The sequence below is a fragment of the Heptranchias perlo genome, chromosome 25 (assembly GCF_035084215.1).
Source record: "Heptranchias perlo isolate sHepPer1 chromosome 25, sHepPer1.hap1, whole genome shotgun sequence".
Classification (NCBI taxonomy): Eukaryota; Metazoa; Chordata; class Chondrichthyes; order Hexanchiformes; family Hexanchidae; genus Heptranchias; species Heptranchias perlo.
Window position 1 is genome coordinate 662,164 of NC_090349.1, and position 23,141 is coordinate 685,304.

Below are 23,141 nucleotides of genomic sequence, written 5' to 3' on the forward strand. Positions count from 1 at the left end.
CGCAGAAAAAAAGTATAACGTACCCCAGGATAAAAGTATAATGTACCCCAGGATAAAAGTATAACGTACCCCAGGATAAAAGTATAACGTACCCCAGGATAAAAGTATAATGTGCCCCAGGATAAAAGTATAACGTACCCCAGGATAAAAGTATAACGTACCCCAGGATAAAAGTATAATGTACCCCAGGATAAAAGTATAATGTACCCCAGGATAAAAGTACAATGTACCCCAGGATAAAAGTATAATGTACCCCAGGATAAAAGTATAATGTGCCCCAGGATAAAAGTATGACGTACTCCAGGATAAAAGTATAATGTGCCCCAGGATAAAAGTATAACGTACCCCAGGATAAAAGTATAACGTACCCCAGGATAAAAGTATAACGTACCCCAGGATAAAAGTATAACGTACCCCAGGATAAAAGTATAACGTACCCCAGGATAAAAGTATAGTGTGCCCCAGGATAAAAGTATAATGTACTCCAGGATAAAAGTATAATGTACCCCAGGATAAAAGTATAATATGCCCCAGGATAAAAGTATAATCTGCTCCAGGATAAAAGTGTAATGTACCCCAGGAAAAAAGTATAATGTACTCCAGGATAAAAGTATAATGTACCCCAGGATAAAAGTATAAAGTGCCCCACGATAAAAGTATAATGTATCCCAGGATAAAAGTATAATGTACTCCAGGAAAAAAGTATAATGTACTCCAGGATAAAAGTATAATGTGCCCCAGGATAAAAGTATAATGTGACCCAGGATAAAAGTATAATGTGACCCAGGATAAAAGTATAATGTGACCCAGGATAAAAGTATAATGTACTCCAGGATAAAAGTAAAATGTACTCCAGGATAAAAGTATAATGTACCCCAGGATAAAAGTATAATGTACTCCAGGATAAAAGTACAATATACCCCAGGATAAAAGTATAATATGCCCCAGGACAAAAGTGTAATGTACTCAAGGATAAAAGTATAATGTGCCCCAGGAGAAAAGTATAATGTGCCCCAGGATAAAAGTATAACATACCCCAGGATAAAAGTATAATATGCCCCAGGACAAAAGTGTAATGTACTCAAGGATAAAAGTATAATGTGCCCCAGGATAAAAGTATAATGTACCCCAGGAGAAAAGTATAATGTGCCCCAGAAAAAAAGTATAACGTACCCCAGGATAAAAGTACAATCTGCCCCAGGATAAAAGTAAAATGTACACCAGGTGAAAAGTATAATGTGCCCCAGAAAAAAAGTATAAAGTACCCCAGGATAAAAGTACAATGTACCCAAGGATAAAAGTACAATGTGCCCCAGGATAAAAGTATAATGTACCCCAGGAGAAAAGTATAATGTGCCCCAGAAAAAAAGTATAACGTACCCCAGGATAAAAGTACAATGTACCCCAGGATAAAAGTATAATGTGCCCCAGGACAAAAGTATAATGTGCCCCAGGACAAAAGTATAATGTGCCCCAGGATAAAAGTATAATGTAGCCCAGGATAAAAGTATCATGTAGCCCAGGATAAAAGTATAATGTGCCCCAGGATAAAAGTACAATGTGCCCCAGGACAAAAGTATAATGTGCCCCAGGATAAAAGTATAATGTAGCCCAGGATAAAAGTATAATGTGCCCCAGGATAAAAGTATGACGTACTCCAGGATAAAAGTATAATGTAGCCCAGGATAAAAGTATAATGTGCCCCAGGATAAAAGTATAATGTGCCCCAGGATAAAAGTATAATGTGCCCCAGGATAAAAGTACAATGTGCCCCAGGATAAAAGTACAATGTGCCCCAGGATAAAAGTACAATGTGCCCCAGGACAAAAGTATAATGTGCCCCAGGATAAAAGTATAATGTAGCCCAGGATAAAAGTATAATGTACCCCAGGATAAAAGTATAATGTGCCCCAGGATAAAAGTATGACGTACTCCAGGATAAAAGTATAATGTGCCCCAGGATAAAAGTATAATGTGCCGCAGAAAAAAAGTATAACGTACCCCAGGATGAAAGTATAATGTACCCCAGGATAAAAGTATAACGTACCCCAGGATAAAAGTATAACGTACCCCAGGATAAAAGTATAACGTACCCCAGGATAAAAGTATAACGTACCCCAGGATAAAAGTATAACGTACCCCAGCATAAAAGTATAACGTACCCCAGGATAAAAGTATAATGTACCCCAGGATAAAAGTATAATGTACCCCAGGATAAAAGTACAATGTACCCCAGGATAAAAGTATAATGTGCCCCAGGATAAAAGTATAATATGCCCCAGGATAAAAGTATAACCTACTCCAGGATAAAAGTATAATGTGCCCCAGGATAAAAGTATAATATGCCCCAGGATAAAAGTATAACCTACTCCAGGATAAAAGTATAATGTACCCCAGGATAAAAGTATAATGTGCCCCAGGATAAAAGTATAATATGCCCCAGGATAAAAGTATAACCTACTCCAGGATAAAAGTATAATGTACCCCAGGATAAAAGTATAATGTGCCCCAGGATAAAAGTATAATGTACCCCAGGATAAAAGTATAATGTACCCCAGGATAAAAGTATAATATGCCCCAGGATAAAAGTATAACCTACTCCAGGATAAAAGTATAATGTACCCCAGGATAAAAGTATAATATGCCCCAGGATAAAAGTATAATCTGCTCCAGGATAAAAGTGTAATGTACCCCAGGAAAAAAGTATAATGTACTCCAGGATAAAAGTATAATGTACCCCAGGATAAAAGTATAAAGTGCCCCACGATAAAAGTATAATGTATCCCAGGATAAAAGTATAATGTACTCCAGGAAAAAAGTATAATGTACTCCAGGATAAAAGTATAATGTGCCCCAGGATAAACATATAATGTGACCCAGGATAAAAGTATAATGTGACCCAGGATAAAAGTATAATGTAGCCCAGGATAAAAGTATAATGTGCCCCAGGATAAAAGTACAATGTGCCCCAGGACAAAAGTATAATGTGCCCCAGGATAAAAGTATAATGTAGCCCAGGATAAAAGTATAATGTGCCCCAGGATAAAAGTATGACGTACTCCAGGATAAAAGTATAATGTAGCCCAGGATAAAAGTATAATGTGCCCCAGGATAAAAGTATAATGTGCCCCAGGATAAAAGTATAATGTGCCCCAGGATAAAAGTATAATGTACTCCAGGATAAAAGTATAACGTACCCCAGGATAAAAGTATAATGTACTCCAGGATAAAAGTATAATGTACTCCAGCATAAAAGTATAATGTACTCCAGGATAAAAGTATAATGTCCCCCAGGATAAAAGTATAATGTACTCCAGGATAAAAGTATAACGTACTCCAGGATAAAAGTATAATGTGCCCCAGGATAAAAGTATAATGTGCCCCAGGATAAAAGTATAATGTGCCCCAGGATAAAAGTATAATGTCCTCCAGGATAAAAGTATAATGTGCCCCAGGATAAAAGTATAATGTCCTCCAGGATAAAAGTATAATGTGCCCAAGGACAAAAGTATAATGTCCCTCGGGATAAAAGTATAATGTACCACAGGATAAAAGAATAATGTGCCGCAGAAAAAAAGTATAACGTACCCCAGGATAAAAGTATAATGTACCCCAGGATAAAAGTATAACGTACCCCAGGATAAAAGTATAACGTACCCCAGGATAAAAGTATAACGTACCCCAGGATAAAAGTATAACGTACCCCAGGATAAAAGTATAACGTACCCCAGGATAAAAGTATAACGTACCCCAGGATAAAAGTATAATGTACCCCAGGATAAAAGTACAATGTACCCCAGGATAAAAGTATAATGTGCCCCAGGATAAAAGTATAATATGCCCCAGGATAAAAGTATAACCGACTCCAGGATAAAAGTATAATGTGCCCCAGGATAAAAGTATAATATGCCCCAGGATAAAAGTATAACCTACTCCAGGATAAAAGTATAATGTACCCCAGGATAAAAGTATAATGTGCCCCAGGATAAAAGTATAATATGCCCCAGGATAAAAGTATAACCTACTCCAGGATAAAAGTATAATGTACCCCAGGATAAAAGTATAGTGTGCCCCAGGATAAAAGTATAATGTACCCCAGGATAAAAGTATAATGTACTCCAGGATAAAAGTATAATGTACCCCAGGATAAAAGTATAATATGCCCCAGGATAAAAGTATAATCTGCTCCAGGATAAAAGTGTAATGTACCCCAGGAAAAAAGTATAATGTACTCCAGGATAAAAGTATAATGTACCCCAGGATAAAAGTATAAAGTGCCCCACGATAAAAGTATAATGTATCCCAGGATAAAAGTATAATGTACTCCAGGAAAAAAGTATAATGTACTCCAGGATAAAAGTATAATGTGCCCCAGGATAAAAGTATAATGTGCCCCAGGATAAAAGTATAATGTGACCCAGGATAAAAGTATAATGTGACCCAGGATAAAAGTATAATGTACTCCAGGATAAAAGTAAAATGTACTCCAGGATAAAAGTAAAATGTACTCCAGGATAAAAGTATAATGTACCCCAGGATAAAAGTATAATGTACTCCAGGATAAAAGTACAATATACCCCAGGATAAAAGTATAATATGCCCCAGGACAAAAGTGTAATGTACTCAAGGATAAAAGTATAATGTGCCCCAGGATAAAAGTATAATGTGCCCCAGGATAAAAGTATAACATACCCCAGGATAAAAGTATAATATGCCCCAGGACAAAAGTGTAATGTACTCAAGGATAAAAGTATAATGTGCCCCAGGATAAAAGTATAATGTACCCCAGGAGAAAAGTATAATGTGCCCCAGAAAAAAAGTATAACGTACCCCAGGATAAAAGTACAATCTGCCCCAGGATAAAAGTAAAATGTACACCAGGTGAAAAGTATAATGTGCCCCAGAAAAAAAGTATAAAGTACCCCAGGATAAAAGTACAATGTACCCCAGGATAAAAGTACAATGTGCCCCAGGATAAAAGTATAATGTACCCCAGGAGAAAAGTATAATGTGCCCCAGAAAAAAAGTATAATGTACCCCAGGATAAAAGTACAATGTACCCCAGGATAAAAGTATTATGTGCCCCAGGATAAAAGTATTATGTGCCCCAGGACAAAAGTATAATGTGCCCCAGGATAAAAGTATAATGTAGCCCAGGATAAAAGTATCATGTAGCCCAGGATAAAAGTATAATGTGCCCCAGGATAAAAGTACAATGTGCCCCAGGACAAAAGTATAATGTGCCCCAGGATAAAAGTATAATGTAGCCCAGGATAAAAGTATAATGTGCCCCAGGATAAAAGTATGACGTACTCCAGGATAAAAGTATAATGTAGCCCAGGATAAAAGTATAATGTGCCCCAGGATAAAAGTATAATGTGCCCCAGGATAAAAGTATAATGTGCCCCAGGATAAAAGTACAATGTGCCCCAGGATAAAAATACAATGTGCCCCAGGATAAAAGTACAATGTGCCCCAGGACAAAAGTATAATGTGCCCCAGGATAAAAGTATAATGTAGCCCAGGATAAAAGTATAATGTACCCCAGGATAAAAGTATAATGTGCCCCAGGATAAAAGTATGACGTACTCCAGGATAAAAGTATAATGTGCCCCAGGATAAAAGTATAATGTGCCGCAGAAAAAAAGTATAACGTACCCCAGGATAAAAGTATAATGTACCCCAGGATAAAAGTATAACGCACCCCAGGATAAAAGTATAACGTACCCCAGGATAAAAGTATAACGTACCCCAGGATAAAAGTATAACGTACCCCAGGATAAAAGTATAACGTACCCCAGGATAAAAGTATAACGTACCCCAGGATAAAAGTATAATGTACCCCAGGATAAAAGTATAATGTACCCCAGGATAAAAGTACAATGTACCCCAGGATAAAAGTATAATGTGCCCCAGGATAAAAGTATAATATGCCCCAGGATAAAAGTATAACCTACTCCAGGATAAAAGTATAATGTGCCCCAGGATAAAAGTATAATATGCCCCAGGATAAAAGTATAACCTATTCCAGGATAAAAGTATAATGTACCCCAGGATAAAAGTATAATGTGCCCCAGGATAAAAGTATAATATGCCCCAGGATAAAAGTATAACCTACTCCAGGATAAAAGTATAATGTACCCCAGGATAAAAGTATAATGTGCCCCAGGATAAAAGTATAATGTACCCCAGGATAAAAGTATAATGTACCCCAGGATAAAAGTATAATATGCCCCAGGATAAAAGTATAACCTACTCCAGGATAAAAGTATAATGTACCCCAGGATAAAAGTATAATATGCCCCAGGATAAAAGTATAATCTGCTCCAGGATAAAAGTGTAATGTACCCCACGAAAAAAGTATAATGTACTCCAGGATAAAAGTATAATGTACCCCAGGATAAAAGTATAAAGTGCCCCACGATAAAAGTATAATGTATCCCAGGATAAAAGTATAATGTACTCCAGGAAAAAAGTATAATGTACTCCAGGATAAAAGTATAATGTGACCCAGGATAAAAGTATAATGTGACCCAGGATAAAAGTATAATGTACTCCAGGATAAAAGTAAAATGTACTCCAGGATAAAAGTATAATGTACCCCAGGATAAAAGTATAATGTACTCCAGGATAAAAGTACAATATACCCCAGGATAAAAGTATAATATGCCCCAGGACAAAAGTGTAATGTACTCAAGGATAAAAGTATAATGTGCCCCAGGATAAAAGTATAATGTGCCCCAGGATAAAAGTATAACATACCCCAGGATAAAAGTATAATATGCCCCAGGACAAAAGTGTAATGTACTCAACGATAAAAGTATAATGTGCCCCAGGAGAAAAGTATAATGTGCCCCAGAAAAAAAGTATAACGTACCCCAGGATAAAAGTACAATGTGCCCCAGGATAAAAGTATAATGTACCCCAGGAGAAAAGTATAATGTGCCCCAGAAAAAAAGTATAACGTACCCCAGGATAAAAGTACAATGTACCCCAGGATAAAAGTACAATGTGCCCCAGGATAAAAGTATAATGTACCCCAGGAGAAAAGTATAATGTGCCCCAGAAAAAAAGTATAACGTACCCCAGGATAAAAGTACAATGTACCCCAGGATAAAAGTACAATGTGCCCCAGGACAAAAGTGTAATGTGCCCCAGGATAAAAGTATAATGTAGCCCAGGATAAAAGTATAATGTAGCCCAGGATAAAAGTATAATGTGCCCCAGGATAAAAGTACAATGTGCCCCAGGACAAAAGTATAATGTGCCCCAGGATAAAAGTATAATGTAGCCCAGGATAAAAGTATAATGTGCCCCAGGATAAAAGTATGACGTACTCCAGGATAAAAGTATAATGTAGCCCAGGATAAAAGTATAATGTGCCCCAGGATAAAAGTATAATGTGCCCCAGGATAAAAGTACAATGTGCCCCAGGATAAAAGTACAATGTGCCCCAGGATAAAAGTACAATGTGCCCCAGGACAAAAGTATAATGTGCCCCAGGATAAAAGTATAATGTAGCCCAGGATAAAAGTATAATGTACCCCAGGATAAAAGTATAATGTGCCCCAGGATAAAAGTATGACGTACTCCAGGATAAAAGTATAATGTGCCCCAGGATAAAAGTATAACGTACTCCAGGATAAAAGTATAATGTGCCCCAGGATAAAAGTATGACGTACTCCAGGATAAAAGTATAATGTGCCCCAGGATAAAAGTATAATGTGCCCCAGGATAAAAGTATAATGTGCCGCAGAAAAAAAGTATAACGTACCCCAGGATAAAAGTATAATGTACCCCAGGATAAAAGTATAACGTACCCCAGGATAAAAGTATAACGTACCCCAGGATAAAAGTATAACGTACCCCAGGATAAAAGTATAATGTACCCCAGGATAAAAGTATAACGTACCCCAGGATAAAAGTATAACGTACCCCAGGATAAAAGTATAATGTACCCCAGGATAAAAGTATAACGTACCCCAGGATAAAAGTATAACGTACCCCAGGATAAAAGTATAACGTACCCCAGGATAAAAGTATAATGTGCCCCAGGATAAAAGTATAATATGCCCCAGGATAAAAGTATAACCTACTCCAGGATAAAAGTATAATGTACCCCAGGATAAAAGTATAATGTGCCCCAGGATAAAAGTATAATATGCCCCAGGATAAAAGTATAACCTACTCCAGGATAAAAGTATAATGTACCCCAGGATAAAAGTATAATGTGCCCCAGGATAAAAGTATAATGTACCCCAGGATAAAAGTATAATATGCCCCAGGATAAAAGTATAACCTACTCCAGGATAAAAGTATAATGTGCCCCAGGATAAAAGTATAATATGCCCCAGGATAAAAGTATAACCTACTCCAGGATAAAAGTATAATGTGCCCCAGGATAAAAGTATAATGTACCCCAGGATAAAAGTATAACCTACTCCAGGATAAAAGTATAATGTGCCCCAGGATAAAAGTATAACCTACTCCATGATAAAAGTATAATGTGCCCCAGGATAAAAGTATAATATGCCCCAGGATAAAAGTATAACCTACTCCAGGATAAAAGTATAATGTACCCCAGGATAAAAGTATAACGTACTCCAGGATAAAAGTATCATGTAGCCCAGGATAAAAGTATAACGTAGCCCAGGATAAAAGTATAATGTACCCCAGGATAAAAGTATAACGTACTCCAGGATAAAAGTATCATGTAGCCCAGGATAAAAGTATAACGTAGCCCAGGATAAAAGTATAATGTACCCCAGGATAAAAGTATAATGTACCCCAGGATAAAAGTATAATGTACCCCAGGATAAAAGTATAATGTACCCCAGGATAAAAGTATAATGTACCCCAGGATAAAAGTATAATGTACCCCAGGATAAAAGTATAATGTACCCCAGGATAAAAGTATAATGTACCCCAGGATAAAAGTATAATGTACCCCAGGATAAAAGTATAACGGCCAAGCTGAAAATCTAGCAACAGCTTCAAAAAAAGAGCACTGCTCAAAATCACCCAAAATATAGCCCTTCGGACAAATAAGGGCAAGCATTTATGCTGAAAGTGCAGCAGGTGACAGGCCTGTACATCAAACATCTCATCTCATGTCGGGGCAAAAAGGTAAATTGTGCAAAACTACCCTGGAATTCCTTCCCTACCACCATTATGGGAGCACCTTCACCAGAGTGACTGCAGCGGCTCCAGGGGACTGCTCACTCCCCAGGAAATTTTGATTTTTGACACTATTGTGTGCATGTTCCAGGATTTGAGTCTTCGTATCATTCTGTCTCTTCAACCATAACTAGCTTCTCCTGAAGTCTTTCAGATTTTCTAATCTCCAGCAAGGCAGGGAGGGAGTGGGGGTGCTTGTCTACGGCCAGGAAACCTGGAAAGGCCAGGAATGCGGAGGTCCTGCCGAGATTAACAGCAGGACCTCATGAGCATTTACTCCAATTAGGACTGTCTCCGGCAATTGGAAAAAGTTTGGGGTTGGTGGAAGGGGGGCACGGAGTGCAGCAACAAGTCGGGGGGATGGGTAGAGATTGCAGGGAGGAGGCCAGCCAATTGCAGGAAGGGAGAGATCACAGGGAGGGAGAGATCGCAGGGAGGGAGAGATCGCGGGGAGGGAGAGATCGCGGGGAAAGATCGCGGGGAGCGAGAAATCGCAGGGAGGGAGAGATCACAGTGGAAGAGATCGCGGGGAGAGATCGCGGGAAGGGAGAGATCACAGTGGAAGAGATCGCAGGGAGGGAGAGATCACAGTGGAAGAGATCGCGGGGAGGGAGAGATCGCAGGGAAAGATCGTGGGGAGCGAGAAATCGCAGGGAGGGAGAGATCACAGTGGAAGAGATCGCGGGGAGGGAGAGATCGCGGGGAAAGATCGCGGGGAGCGAGAAATCGCAGGGAGGGAGAGATCACAGTGGAAGAGATCGCGGGGAGAGATCGCGGGAAGGGAGAGATCACAGTGGAAGAGATCGCAGGGAGGGAGAGATCACAGTGGAAGAGATCGCGGGGAGGGAGAGATCGCAGGGAAAGATCGTGGGGAGCGAGAAATCGCAGGGAGGGAGAGATCACAGTGGAAGAGATCGCGGGGGAAGATCGCTGGGGGTAATCGCGGGGAGGAGCGATCGCGGTGGGGGGGGGGGGGAAGAGATCGCGGGGGTGGGGAGAGATCGCGGGGGGGCAGCGATCGCGGTGGGGGGGGGAAGAGATCGCGGGGGTGGGGAGAGATCGCGCGAGGCGGGGGGGGGGGGAAGAGATCGCGGGGGATCGCGGGTGGGGGGGGAGAGATCGCGGGGAGGGGGGAGAGATCGCGGGGGGGGGGGAGAGATCGCGGGGGGGGGGAGAGATCGCGGGGGGGGGGAGAGATCGCGGGGGGGGGGAGAGATCGCGGGGGGGGGGGGAGAGATCGCGGGGGGGGGGGGGGAGAGATCGCGGGGGGGGGGGGAGAGATCGCGGGGATTGCGGGTGGGGGGGGAGAGATCGCGGGGGGGGGGGAGAGATCGCGGGGGGGGGGGAGAGATCGCGGGGGGGGGGGGGAGAGATCGCGGGGGGGGGGGGGAGAGATCGCGGGGGGGGGGGGGGAGAGATCGCGGGGGGGGGGGGGAGAGATCGCGGGGATTGCGGGTGGGGGGGGAGAGATCGCGGGGGGGGGGGAGAGATCGCGGGGGGGGGGGGAGAGATCGCGGGGGGGGGGGGAGAGATCGCGGGGGGGGGGGGAGAGATCGCGGGGGGGGGGGGGAGAGATCGCGGGGGGGGGGGGGGAGAGATCGCGGGGGGGGGGGGGAGAGATCGCGGGGGGGGGGGAGAGATCGCGGGGGGGGGGGGAGAGATCGCGGGGGGGGGGGGAGAGATCGCGGGGATTGCGGGTGGGGGGGGAGAGATCGCGGGGGGGGGGGAGAGATCGCGGGGGGGGGGGAGAGATCGCGGGGGGGGGGGGAGAGATCGCGGGGGGGGGGGGAGAGATCGCGGGGGGGGGGGAGAGATCGCGGGGGGGGGGGGAGAGATCGCGGGGGGGGGGGGGGAGAGATCGCGGGGGATCGCGGGTGGGGGGGGAGAGATCGCGGGGGGGGGGGGAGAGATCGCGGGGGGGGGGGGGAGAGATCGCGGGGGGGGGGGAGAGATCGCGGGGGGGGGGGAGAGATCGCGGGGGGGGGGGGGGAGAGATCGCGGGGGGGGGGGGGGGAGAGATCGCGGGGGGGGGGGGGAGAGATCGCGGGGGGGGGGGGGGGAGAGATCGCGGGGGGGGGGGGGGAGAGATCGCGGGGGATCGCGGGTGGGGGGGGGGTGGAGAGATCGATGTCCATTTGACTGGCTGTGGGGCGGGAGGCGGAGCTATGAGATCCTAACGAGGTCCTACTGTTAAGATCAGCAGGTCCTCCATATCTGTGGCCTTGCCGAGTTCTTTGGCTGGTTTTGACCTCACCTTATTCCTTCCCACCTCCCCGTAAATATTGGGGCCATCATATTAATTTATTAACTGGCTCAGGGTTGGCTGATATTTCAACTACTTAAATAATGTTTATTTTAAAGGAGCTTCACTTTGGATAATTGTGAGTCAACATAATTGAATCAAAACCTTAGAACTAATTTTGATGATGTTTGCCTGCCTCTTCCTCTTTCAGACACTGATCGACCTGCTGTACATTTCAAACATCTTTTTAAACCTTAAAACATGAGGTCAGAAATCTGTAGTAATGGTGGCTGAATACGTATTTGATATCTATTGCTTAGAATCATACAATCATAGAAAGGTTACAGCTCGGAAGGAGGCCATTCGGCCCATTGAGTCCGTGCTGGCTCTATGCAAGAACAATCCAGCTAGTCCCACTCCCCCGCCCTTTCCCCGTAGCCCTGCAATTTTTTTCCTTTCAAGTCCTTATCCAGTTCCCTTTTGAAGGTCATGATTGAATCTGCCTCCACCACCCCCTCGGTCAGTGCAATCCAGATCCTAACCACTCTCTGTGTAAAAAAGATTTTCCTCATGTCACCTTTGGTTCTTTTGCCAATCACCTTAAATCTATATCCTTTGGTTCTTGACCCTTCCGCCAATGGGAACAGTTTCTCTCTATCTACTCTGTCTCGACCCTTCATGATTTTGAATATCTCTATCAAATCTCCTCGCAACCTTCTCTGTTCCAAGGAGAACAACCCCAGCTTCTCCAGTCTATCCACATAATTGAAGTCCCTCATCCCTGGAATCATTCTAGTAAATCTCTTCTGCACCCTCTCTAAGGCCTTCACATCTTTCCTAAAGTGCGGTGCCCAGAACTGGACACAATACTCCAGTTGTGGCCGAACCAGTGTTTTATAAAGGTTCATCATGACTTCCATACTTTTGTACTCTATGCCTCTATTTATAAAGCCCAGAATCCCATATTCTTTTTTAACCACTTTCTCAACCTGTCCTGCCACCTTCAACGATTTGTGCACATAAACCCCCAGATCTCTCTCTTCCTGAACTCCTTTTAGAATTGTGCCCTCTCGTTTATATTGCCTCTCCTCGTTCTTTCTACCAAAATATATCACTTCGCACTTTTCGGCATTGAATTTCATCTGCTACATGTCCGCCCACGCCACCAGCCTGTCTATATCCTCTTGAAGTCTATCACTATCCTCCTCACTGTTTACGACACTTCCAAGTTTTGTGTCATCTGCAAATTTTGAAATTGTGCCCTGTACACCCAAGTCCAAGTCATTAATATATATCAAGAAAAGCAGTGGTCCCAGCACCGTCCCCTGGGGAACATCACTGTACACCTCCCTCCAGTCCGAAAAACAACCGTTCACCACTACTCTCTGTTCCCTGTCACTTAGCCAATTCTGTCTCCATGCTGCCACTGCCCCTTTTATTCTATGGGCTTCAACTTTGATGACAAGCCTATTTTGCGGCACTTTATCAAACGTCTTTTGAAAGTCCATATACACCTTATCAACCGCATTCTCCTTATCGACCCTCTCTATTATCTCATCAAAAATCTCAATCAGGTTAGTTAAACACGATTTGCCTTCAACAAATCCATGCTGGCTTTCCCTAATCAATCCACACTCGTCCAAGTGACTGTTAATTCTGTCCCGGATTATCGTTTCTAAAAGTTTCCTCACCATCGAGGTTAAACTGACTGACCTATAGTTGCTGGGTTTATCCTTACACCCTTTTTTGAAAAAGGGTGTAACATTTGCAATTCTCCAGTCCTCTGGCACCATCCCTGTATCTAAAGATGTTTGGAAGATTATGGCCAGTACCTCCACAATTTCCATCCTTACTTCCCTGAGCAACCTAGGATGCATCCCATCTGGACCTGGTAACTTATCTACTTTAAGTACAGCTAGCCTTTCCAGTACCTCCTCTTTTTCAATTTTTAGTCCATCCTGTATCTCAACCACCTCCTCTTTTATTGAGACTTTGGCCGTATCTTCTTCCTTGGTAAAGACAGATGTAAAGTATTCATTTAGTAACTCGGCCATCCCCTCTGCCTCGATGAGTAGATCTCCTTTTTGGTCCCTAATTGGCCTCACCCCTCCTCTTACTACCTGTTTACTGTTTACATGCTTGTAGAAGACTTTTGGATTCCCTTTTATGTTGGCCCCCAGTCTATTCTCATACTCTCTCTTTGCCCCTCTTATTTCCTTTTTCACTTCCCCTCTGAACTTTCTATATTCAGCCTGATTCTCACTTGTGTTATCAACCTGACATCTGTCATACGACCCCTATTTCTGTCTCATCTTACTCACTATCTCTTTTGGGGATTTCGATTTCTGTGAGGACAAACACTAAATAAACTCCCCTGTAACTGTAACTCTCAGAAACCAGCAGCTGATCTTAAAACATCCCTGCCTCAAGTTCAGAGATCAATACAATGGGATAAAGTGATGCCTGATTGGTTCTGACAGGCTGTAATGCTGCCCTCCAACTGATCTGATTGGTTGATACTGACAACCTCCAATCCCAGTAAAAGTTGATTTTTGTTGTGAAATGCTGATCAGCTGACAAATTGGTTGAAATACCGACAGTGGGTTAACAAGGATAAGGCCCTACAAAGGATTTATCCTTTGAGTATTTGTAAAGACACTCCTATCCTCTCCCTACTTTATCTGGGGGAAGGGAAGTAATTCCCTGCCCAGCAGTATGGACTCATCACATTGGGTAAATAGCAGTTGAGGTGCAGGGGTACGTTTGGAGAGTGTCATAGCCCATTACCACAGTGAAATCACCCCTATAGGACATAGAATGGGGAGAGAAAAGCAAGTAGATGGGGAGCCCCGGCTGGCCGATGGCCAAGACTGGAAATGGGACGGCAAGTGTTTATATTTAGTACCAGTAATACTTTCAAGGTGGGGAGAGACATTCATCCTCCAGTAAGGTTTCACTGCCTCGAACAGAAAGTGCCAGGTCATTTATGTTACAGAGTTCACTCCAACACCACCATTGCCATCGGAGATAGCCCTGCAGTGTAAAGATGGAGTGACGGGCCTCAGTACCCAGACCCCCACCCAATTTATTTTAAACTTCTTTCATTAATTTTATGCTCTTCAATTGTGGGAAGTGAGTGCTGAGAATGGGACATTTTCCATTTCTGGGACCTAATTTCAGTATGAAACATTCCCAGGTCAGGGAGAGGGAGAGGAGACCACCGTCCACTCATCCCCAGGAATGCCTTTTACTATTGGAACATTTTTCCATTTCTCACACCAGCCATCCTGTGGTCCCTCCATGAGAAATTACCAGTTTATTACCAATGAGGGGCAGTCTTATTGATGTGGGACATGCCTGCTCGGATCTGGTCTGAGGCAGTCCAAACGCATTTCATGTAGGACCCTTACAGCCGGCAATGATATATAAGACCATAAGACCATAAGAGATAGGAGCAGGAGTAAGCCATTTGGCCCCTCGAGCCTGCTCCGCCATTCAATGAGATCATGGCTGATCTGATTTTTACCTCAACTCCACTTTCCCGCCTTTTCCCCATATCCTTTGTCTCCTTTGCTGATCAAAAATTTGTCTAACTCAGCCTTGAATGTATTCAATGACTCAGCCTCCACAGCATTTTGGGGTAAAGAATTCCAAAGATTCACGACCCTCTGTCTTAAACGGGCGACCCCTTATTCTGAGACTATGCCCCCTAGTTTTAGATTCCCCCATGAGGGGTAACATCCTCTCAGCATTTACCCTATCGAGACCCCTCAGAATCTTGTATGTTTCAATAAGATCTCCTCTCATTCTTCTAAACTCCAATGAGTATAGACCTAACCTGTTCAATCTTTCCTCATAAGACAACCCTTCCATACCCGGAATCAACCGAGTGAACCTTCTCTGAACTGCCTCCAATGCAAGCATGTCCTTCCTTAAATAAGGGCACCAGAACTGTATGCAGTACTCCAGGTGTGGTCTCACCAGCACCCTGTACAGTTGTAGCATGACTTCCCTGCTTTTATACTCCATCCCCCGAGAAATAAAGGCCAATATTCCATTTGCCTTCCGGATTACCTGCTGTATGTTGACTCTTTGGGCTCGATTTTCCGATGTCCCAGCGGGTGCATTTGTGGCGGGGGGGCTCTGAAAATTGGGGATTCCCGGTGTGTGTGCGGAGCCCGGCTCCAACCCGTCCACTTCTGGGTTCCCCAATGACGCGCTTAGATGCGGGACTCCCACCGGCAATTAAAGCCGGCGGGATCCCAATTAAATCAATTAATTGGATACTTCAGGTCGTTAGGAGACCTGAATTGTAGGATATTTTAGGAGGGGTGGGATTTTTAGGTCAACTGAGCGTGTTTCCTGTACTGGGGGAAACACTCCCAGTTGAAACGGATGTGCTGCAGCCATCAGCCTGTGGCAGCTGCAAAGGTCCATTTGACAGGTCGGGGTGGGGGGGGGGGGGTGGGGAGACCCTCACTCATTGCAGGAGGCCACTCGGTCACTTTGGACAAAGTTTGGCCTCCACCACCCTCCTCCAAACACTAAAATTCACCAACTTGCAATCTCAACTCCGGTGTCCAGATACATGTACCTACCTTGCGGACCCCCTCAGATGTACATCTTCCGGATGGGGGCCGCCGTAGCTGCAGTCATGACCTCCTCGGAGGGCGAACAGCATCACCAGCCTCGCCGGCCACGCCGTCCACCTCTGACACGTGGAGCTCCACAACACAGTGCTGCGACACATCCACCTGCACAGCAGGAGGGAGGGCAACCGCAGAGAGAGATGCGTCGCAGAGGGCACTACCCTCGCCACAGGGTCTATAGACCGAGGCTCAGCTTCCTGGACCTCTCTGAGGAGCAGTGCACACGGAGGCTCAGAGTCATTCGCTAGGTAGTCGTGGACATCTGCAGCCTCCTTCATGCCGAGCTGGCCTGAGCAGCATCTTCTTACCTGTCGCTGTCAAAGTCACCACTGCCCTCAACTTCTTCGCCTCCAGATCATTCCAGGGTGCCACCGGGGACATCGCCGGGTCTTTTAGTCGTCTGCACACAAGTGCATAAGGCAGGTCACCGACGGCTTGTTTCGCAGGGCCTCGCAATACGTCAACTTCCCCATGGACGACCTCGCCAGATGGAGAGGGCAGTGGGATTCCACGCTGTGGCTGGCTTCCCACGGGTGCAGGGTGTAATCAGTTGCACCCATATAACAATACGAGCACCTCCACGCGAGCCAGGACTGTTCATCAACAGGAAGGGCTATCACTCCATCAACACTCAGCTCATCTGTGACCACCGCAAGAGATTCCTTCACGTGTGCGCCAGATACCCTGGCAGCTGCCACGATTCCTTCATCCTCTGGGAGTCCAACATCCCGCCCCTCTTCCACGCACCCAACACCCGCAAGGGCTGACTTCTCAGGGACAAGAGATACCCCCTGCACACGTGGCTCACGACACCTCTGAGGAACCCCACCACCGAGCAACAGCATCGATATAATGACAGCCACATCGCTACCAGGTCTACAATTGAGCATGGTATAGGGCTGCTCAAGATGCGCTTCAGGTGCCTTGATCGTTCTGGGGGAGCGCTACAATACGCACCAGACAGAGTGGGACGCATTATAGTCGTGTGTTGTGCCCTGCACAACATGACACAACAGAGAGGGGTGCCGCTTGAGGAGGCCCCATCCACATCTACCACTCACATTGAGGAGGAGGAGGAGCAACCCATGGGCAGAGCAGCGGCTCACCTGGCTGCTTGTGAGGTCAGGGAGTCACTGATATGTGAACGGTTCTCCTAACATCAGACAGTGTGAAGAGTCCAGTCCTCACCACCTGGACAGAGCAGCACCCACACCAGCCCCCTCCCCCACCCCTCCCCTCCCTGCACAAAACAGTCCTGCAACTACACATACGCCCACTGTAAAGTGACCCAATGGGTGGCATCAAGTGACGGCGTTCATGGTGAACCTCATGAAAGGGCCTTATTACAGAAGCCAGTCAAGAATGGCCAAGACGTGGCAGTCGTGGTGACAATAATAATATTTAACGTGCGTTTAACAAAAAAGCAAATATAAATAAAAAACGTGACCAACACCCTTGTGCATCCTCTTTGTGCTTACAAAACCTTCGCCTTTCATTTCCAACTACTCCTACATGGTGCATCCCCTGTGGCTGCAGCAGAGGTAGTGGCAGGTTGCTCTTGTTCATGCCCTGACCGATTAGATGCTTTGGGCCGACACATTCAAAGACTGCTCCACCTGCACCTGTGCAGGGGCAGACTCGGTCACCTGGAGTGGAGACATCATTGCGGGTACTGGTTGAGAGGGGGGCAACGGATGAGACGTGGGAGCGCTTTGAGTGGCGTCCCCACTTCCATGTCCCCTTTTGCCATCGTCGCTCCTCTGGGCCAGGCCCACACCACTCCTACCACTCTGCTGGACGACAGTTTGGAGGACATGTGTGAAGCCTTGTAAGGCCAGTGCCAGAGTATCTGCCTGCCTATTTAAGGCGGCAGAAAGTTGCTCACCCTGAGTCCGAAAGGCCGTTGTCAGGGCCTCAATGGTCTCATTTGTGAGCTGTGCTTGAAGCTCCATGGAGGCTAGCCTTCCCTCCATCGCAGACATTCCTGCACTTACCCGCGACACTATCTCAGAGATGCTCTCACGTCCCTGTGACACTATCTCAGAGATGCCCTCCCTTACCAGTGCCACCATTCCACTCAAGCAGGAGTTGGACTCCTCCATTCTCTGCGCGATTGTGGAGAGTGCGCACGGCTCCTGTTCCAGCATCTCGATCATTCTCCTTTAAAAGGATGGCCCCCAGGGTTCAGCACCTGTGTCCAGCTGAGCAGAGCCTGGAGAAGAGTGCTCCCACCGACGCAGGCTCTCCACAGCTGCCTCTACCACCAGTGTCTGCTCGTGCTCATGTGTGTGGTGACTCACCATGTGCGACCCCAACTAACTGCAGACGGGGATCCACCGAGGCGTGTGTATCTGCGCTGGTGGAAGGCTCGCTCAAATGTGACGGTGCCCCCTCAGAGGCCGGCAGGTGCTCTAAGGAATCGCCCTCCGCCTTCACAGCGGTCGCTGAAGGCCCTGTAAGAGAACAGAAGGCAATATTAAGCATGATGACAGATGTTGAGTTGCTGAAGATGGCAAGGCATGTTAACATCAATTGCTATTGTGAGTGCTGAATGTTAAAGTTCTGTCACCAGACGTTTGTCGGGTGCCAGTCTCGGCGACTCCAACGGACAGGCACTCGAGGGTGCGGCTCAGCTCCAGCGCCTCCTGCTCCGCAACAGTGGGGACGACCTGATGTTGCGGCCCCCCTCCGGTCCTCGCCCTCTCCCGTGCATTCTGGGCTCCCTTCTCCTATAAGGGGAGAAAGTAGAGAGGCGTGAGTGAGTGATGGTGACGTGGCCAACCGCTGAATGCATTGGTTTGGGTGAGGCTGACCGTGAAAGAGATGCATCAGAGGGTGAGTATGAGACAGAGCCATGACATTGTATGAGGATTGGGTTGAGTGGTAGGGGTGGGGTGAGTACTGGGGAGGTGAGGAAGTGCAGGTAAGTTGAGGATGAGCTTTGAGTGGGTGTGAGCAGTGATGTGATGGAGTAGTGTTGGCAGTGCAGAATGAGTTGTGGGGTGGGGGCGGTGATGTGGAAGACGGAGTGTAGGGGAATGAGTAAGTGTACTCACTTTGGCTGACCTGGTTAGGTCATTGAAGCGCTTCCTGCACTGGATCCAGGTGCGGGAGATGTTGCTGCTGCTGGTGACCTCCTCTGCCACCTCGAGCCAGGTCTTGGTGGCAGAGGGAGGCCACTTCCTCCCGTCCGCCGGGTAGAAAATATCCCTCCTCCTCCTCACCCCATCCAGTAAGACCTGGAGTGAGGCATCAGTAAATCTGGGAGCAGCCTTTCCCCTGGGCTGCTCCATGGTGCTGTGTCGTTGTTTGCTACAGGATCAGTCATTGGAGGACTGCCCCTTTAAATCGTGCCGTATAACTCTCTGACGTGCCGTATAACTCTATGACTCTATCGGACCAAATGCTGGAATATGGGATTAGAGTAGACAGGGCTTGATGGCCGGCGCGGACACGATGGGCCGAAGGGCCTCTATCCGTGCCGTATAACTCTATGACTCTATGAGGGCTCCTCCAGCTGACAGCCTGTGATGCAGGTGGACAGTCCGCCCACTGAGCAACTTTCCGACGGGAAACCCAAAAGCCACGTTAAGTGGCTCCAATTTACCCGCGATCGCGTGGGGAACAGACGGAGGGGTTACCCATGCGCCCAGTTACCCCCCCGCTGCCAACCCGCCTCCCTGGTAATATCGGGGCCTTTGCGTCCTCATCACAACTTGCTTTTTCACCTATCTTTGTATCATCAGCAAATTTGGCCACAAGACACTCTGTTCCTTCATCCAAGTCATTGATATATATTGTAAATAGTTGAGGCCCCAGCACTGAGCCCTGCGGCACCCCACTAGTTACAGATTGCCATTTTGAAAATTACCCTTTTATCCCAACTCTTTGTTTTCTGTAGTTAACCAATCCTCTATCCATGCCAGTATATTACCCCCAACACCATGAGCTCTTATCTTGTGCAGTAATCTTTTATGTGGCACCATATCGAATGTCTTTTGGAAATCCAAATATACTGCATCCATTGGTTCCCCTTTATCCACCCTGCCCGTTACTTCCTCAAAGAACTCCAATAAATTTGTCAGACATGATTTCCCTTTCATAAAACCATGTTGACTCTCCTTGATTGTATTATGAGTCTCCAAATGTCTTGCTACTACTTCCTTAATAATGGATTCTGGCATTTTCCTGATGTTAGATGTTAGGCTAACTGGTCTATAGTTACCTGCTTTCTGTCTCACTCCCTTCTTGAATAGGGGTGTTACGTTTGCGGTTTTCCAATCCGCTGGGACCTTTCCAGAATCCAGTGAATTCTGGAAGATTACAACCAATGCATCCACTATCTCTTTAGCCACTTCCTTTAAGACCCTCGGATGCAAGCCATCAGGTCCAGGGGACTTGTCAGCCTTTAGACCCATTAGTTTACCAAGTACTTTTTCTCTAGTGATAGTGATTGTTTTTAGTTCCTCCCTCCCCTTTGCCCCTTGATTTTCTACTATTATTGGTATATTATTAGTGCCTTCTACTGTGAAGACAGATACAAAATATCTGTTCAATTCCTCTGCCATTTCCTTGTTTTCCATTATTATTTCCCCAGTCTCATCCTCTAAGGGACCAATGTTTACTTTAGCTACCCTCTTCCTTTTTATATACTTGTAGAAGCTTTTACTGTCAGTTTTTATATTTCTTGCTAGTTTACTCTCATCATTTATTTTCTCCCTCTTTATTATTCTTTTAGTCATCCTTTGCTGGTTTTTAAAGTTTTCCCAATCTTCGGGATTACCAGTAATCTTTGCCATGTTGTATGCTTTTTCTTTTAACCTGATACCATCCTTTACTTCCTTAGTTAGCCATGGTTGGTTCACCCTTTTTGTGGAGTCTTTCCTCCTCACAGGGATATATTTTTGTTGCGAGTCATAAAATATCTTTTGAAAATGTTTGCCACTGCTTATCCACCATCATACCATCTAATCTGTTCACCCAGTCCACTTTAGCCAATTCCGCCCTCATTCCTTTATAATTGCCCTTATTTAAGTTTAATACAGTAGCTTCAGACCCAAGATCCTCGATCCAAAAGGCCAGACCAGGAATAGACGGCAGGTTTCCTTCCCTAAAGGACATTCGTGAACCAGTTGGGTTTCTCGGACAATCCAACAGCTTCATGGTCACTTTTACTGACACCAGCTTTTTATTTCCAGATTTTTAAAAAAGTGAATTCAAATCCAAGGTGGGGAATTTGAACTCAGGTTGTCTGGACTAATAGTCCAGGTCGGGATTATTATTCCAGTGATATAATCACTGCATTACCATCTGACTGCAACATCCATTCGGTTTTTTAATGAATCCAGGGTTTTCGCCTTCACTACTGGGAATCCATTCCAAATGTGAATCACTCTCTCTATAAAGAATTTCCTGATATCAGGCTGACATTGACCTTTTATTAGTTTGAACCTGTGGCCCCTTGTCCTACTTTTGCAATTGAATTTAAAATAATATTATGGATTTCCCTTTTGCATTCCCTTTACTACATTATATACCTCCATAAGACCCAGCTCTCTGGCAGCTCCTTTCCAGGCCCGAGTCTCTCCAGTCTTTCCTTGTAACTCAGACCCCTGACACTGGGGATCAGCCTTGTGTGGCTCTTCTCTGCACTGCCCTCCAATATTTGTCTTGGTGACCACAAATGAACACAGTTCTCAAGGTGGGGACTGACCAGAGCCCCGTACAGTTTGATTACTATCTCCTCTGACTTGTTTTACATAGTTTTGGCTCTGTGTAGCTCAACATCCAATTGGCTATGTTGGTTGCTGCTCTGCACTGGTTGGATTTGTTGAATGTTGAGTTTCCTAGACCCCAAGGTCTCCTCAGCTTCATCCTTTGTTATTTCAACACCTTCAGGAGTCTGGGAGTTGTCCGTTTTCCTTCCTGCTGGAGAACTTTACACTTATCTGCATTTTGATCAACTCACTTTGTCATTTCTGAGCTGCCTCCATCACCCCTCCTAGTTTGGTGTCATCTGTAAAATTGACCGCTTTGTATGGAGTTGATTAGTCCAAATCATGCCTTTTAAGCCTGTCTCAAGGCAGAGTTTTTGTCACCCTATTGTCTCCATCTATTTAAATTTTGCTTACATGCCATTTTTACTCCTGCCACTAATGTGCACTTTCCATCCATCCAGATATGCACCTGGATCTGTGATTAATTATACAAATGGACTAATCAGTCTAGGAACACCTCGAATTTAAAATTCTCATCCTTGTTTTCAAATCCCTCCATGGCCTCACCCCTCCCTATCTCTGTGACCTCCTCCAGCCCTACAACCCTCCCAGATCTCCAAGCGCCTCCAAATCTTGCCTCTTGTGCATCCCCAATTTTCTTCGCTCCACCACTGGCGGCCGTGCCTTTGGCTGTCTAGGGACCTAAGCTCTGGAATTCCCTCCCTAAACCTTTTCACCTCTCTACCTCTCTCTCCTCCTTTAAGACCCTCCTTAAAATCAACCTCTTTGACCAAGCATTGGTCACTTGTCCAAATATCTCCTTCTTTGGCTTGCTGTCAATTTTTGTAAGATTATACTCCTGTGAAGCACCGTGGGACGTTTCTCTACATTGTATAAATGCAAGTTGTTGTTGTTGACCCACGAACAGTACATTACCCCACTGTCTCTTTGAAGAAAAAAGAAAAGAAATACTTGTATTTATATAGCGCCTTTCATGACCTCAGGACGTCCCAAAACACTTTACAGCCAATGAAGAACTTTTTAAATTAACTGTTAAAAGGTAGGAAAAGCAGCAGCCAATTTACACACAGCAAGGTCCCACCATCAGCAATGTGATAATGACCAGATTATCTGTTCTAGTGATGGATAAATATTGGCCAGGACACAGGAAGAACTCCCCAGCTCTTCTTTGAATAGTGCTATGAAATCTTTTACATCCACCTGAGAGAGCAGGTGAGGCCTTGGTTTAACATCTCATGTGAAAGACGGCACCTCCGACAGTTCAATCCTCCCTCAGTACTACACTGGGAGTCTCGGCCTAGATTTCAGGCCCAAGCCTTTGGAGTGGGACTTGAA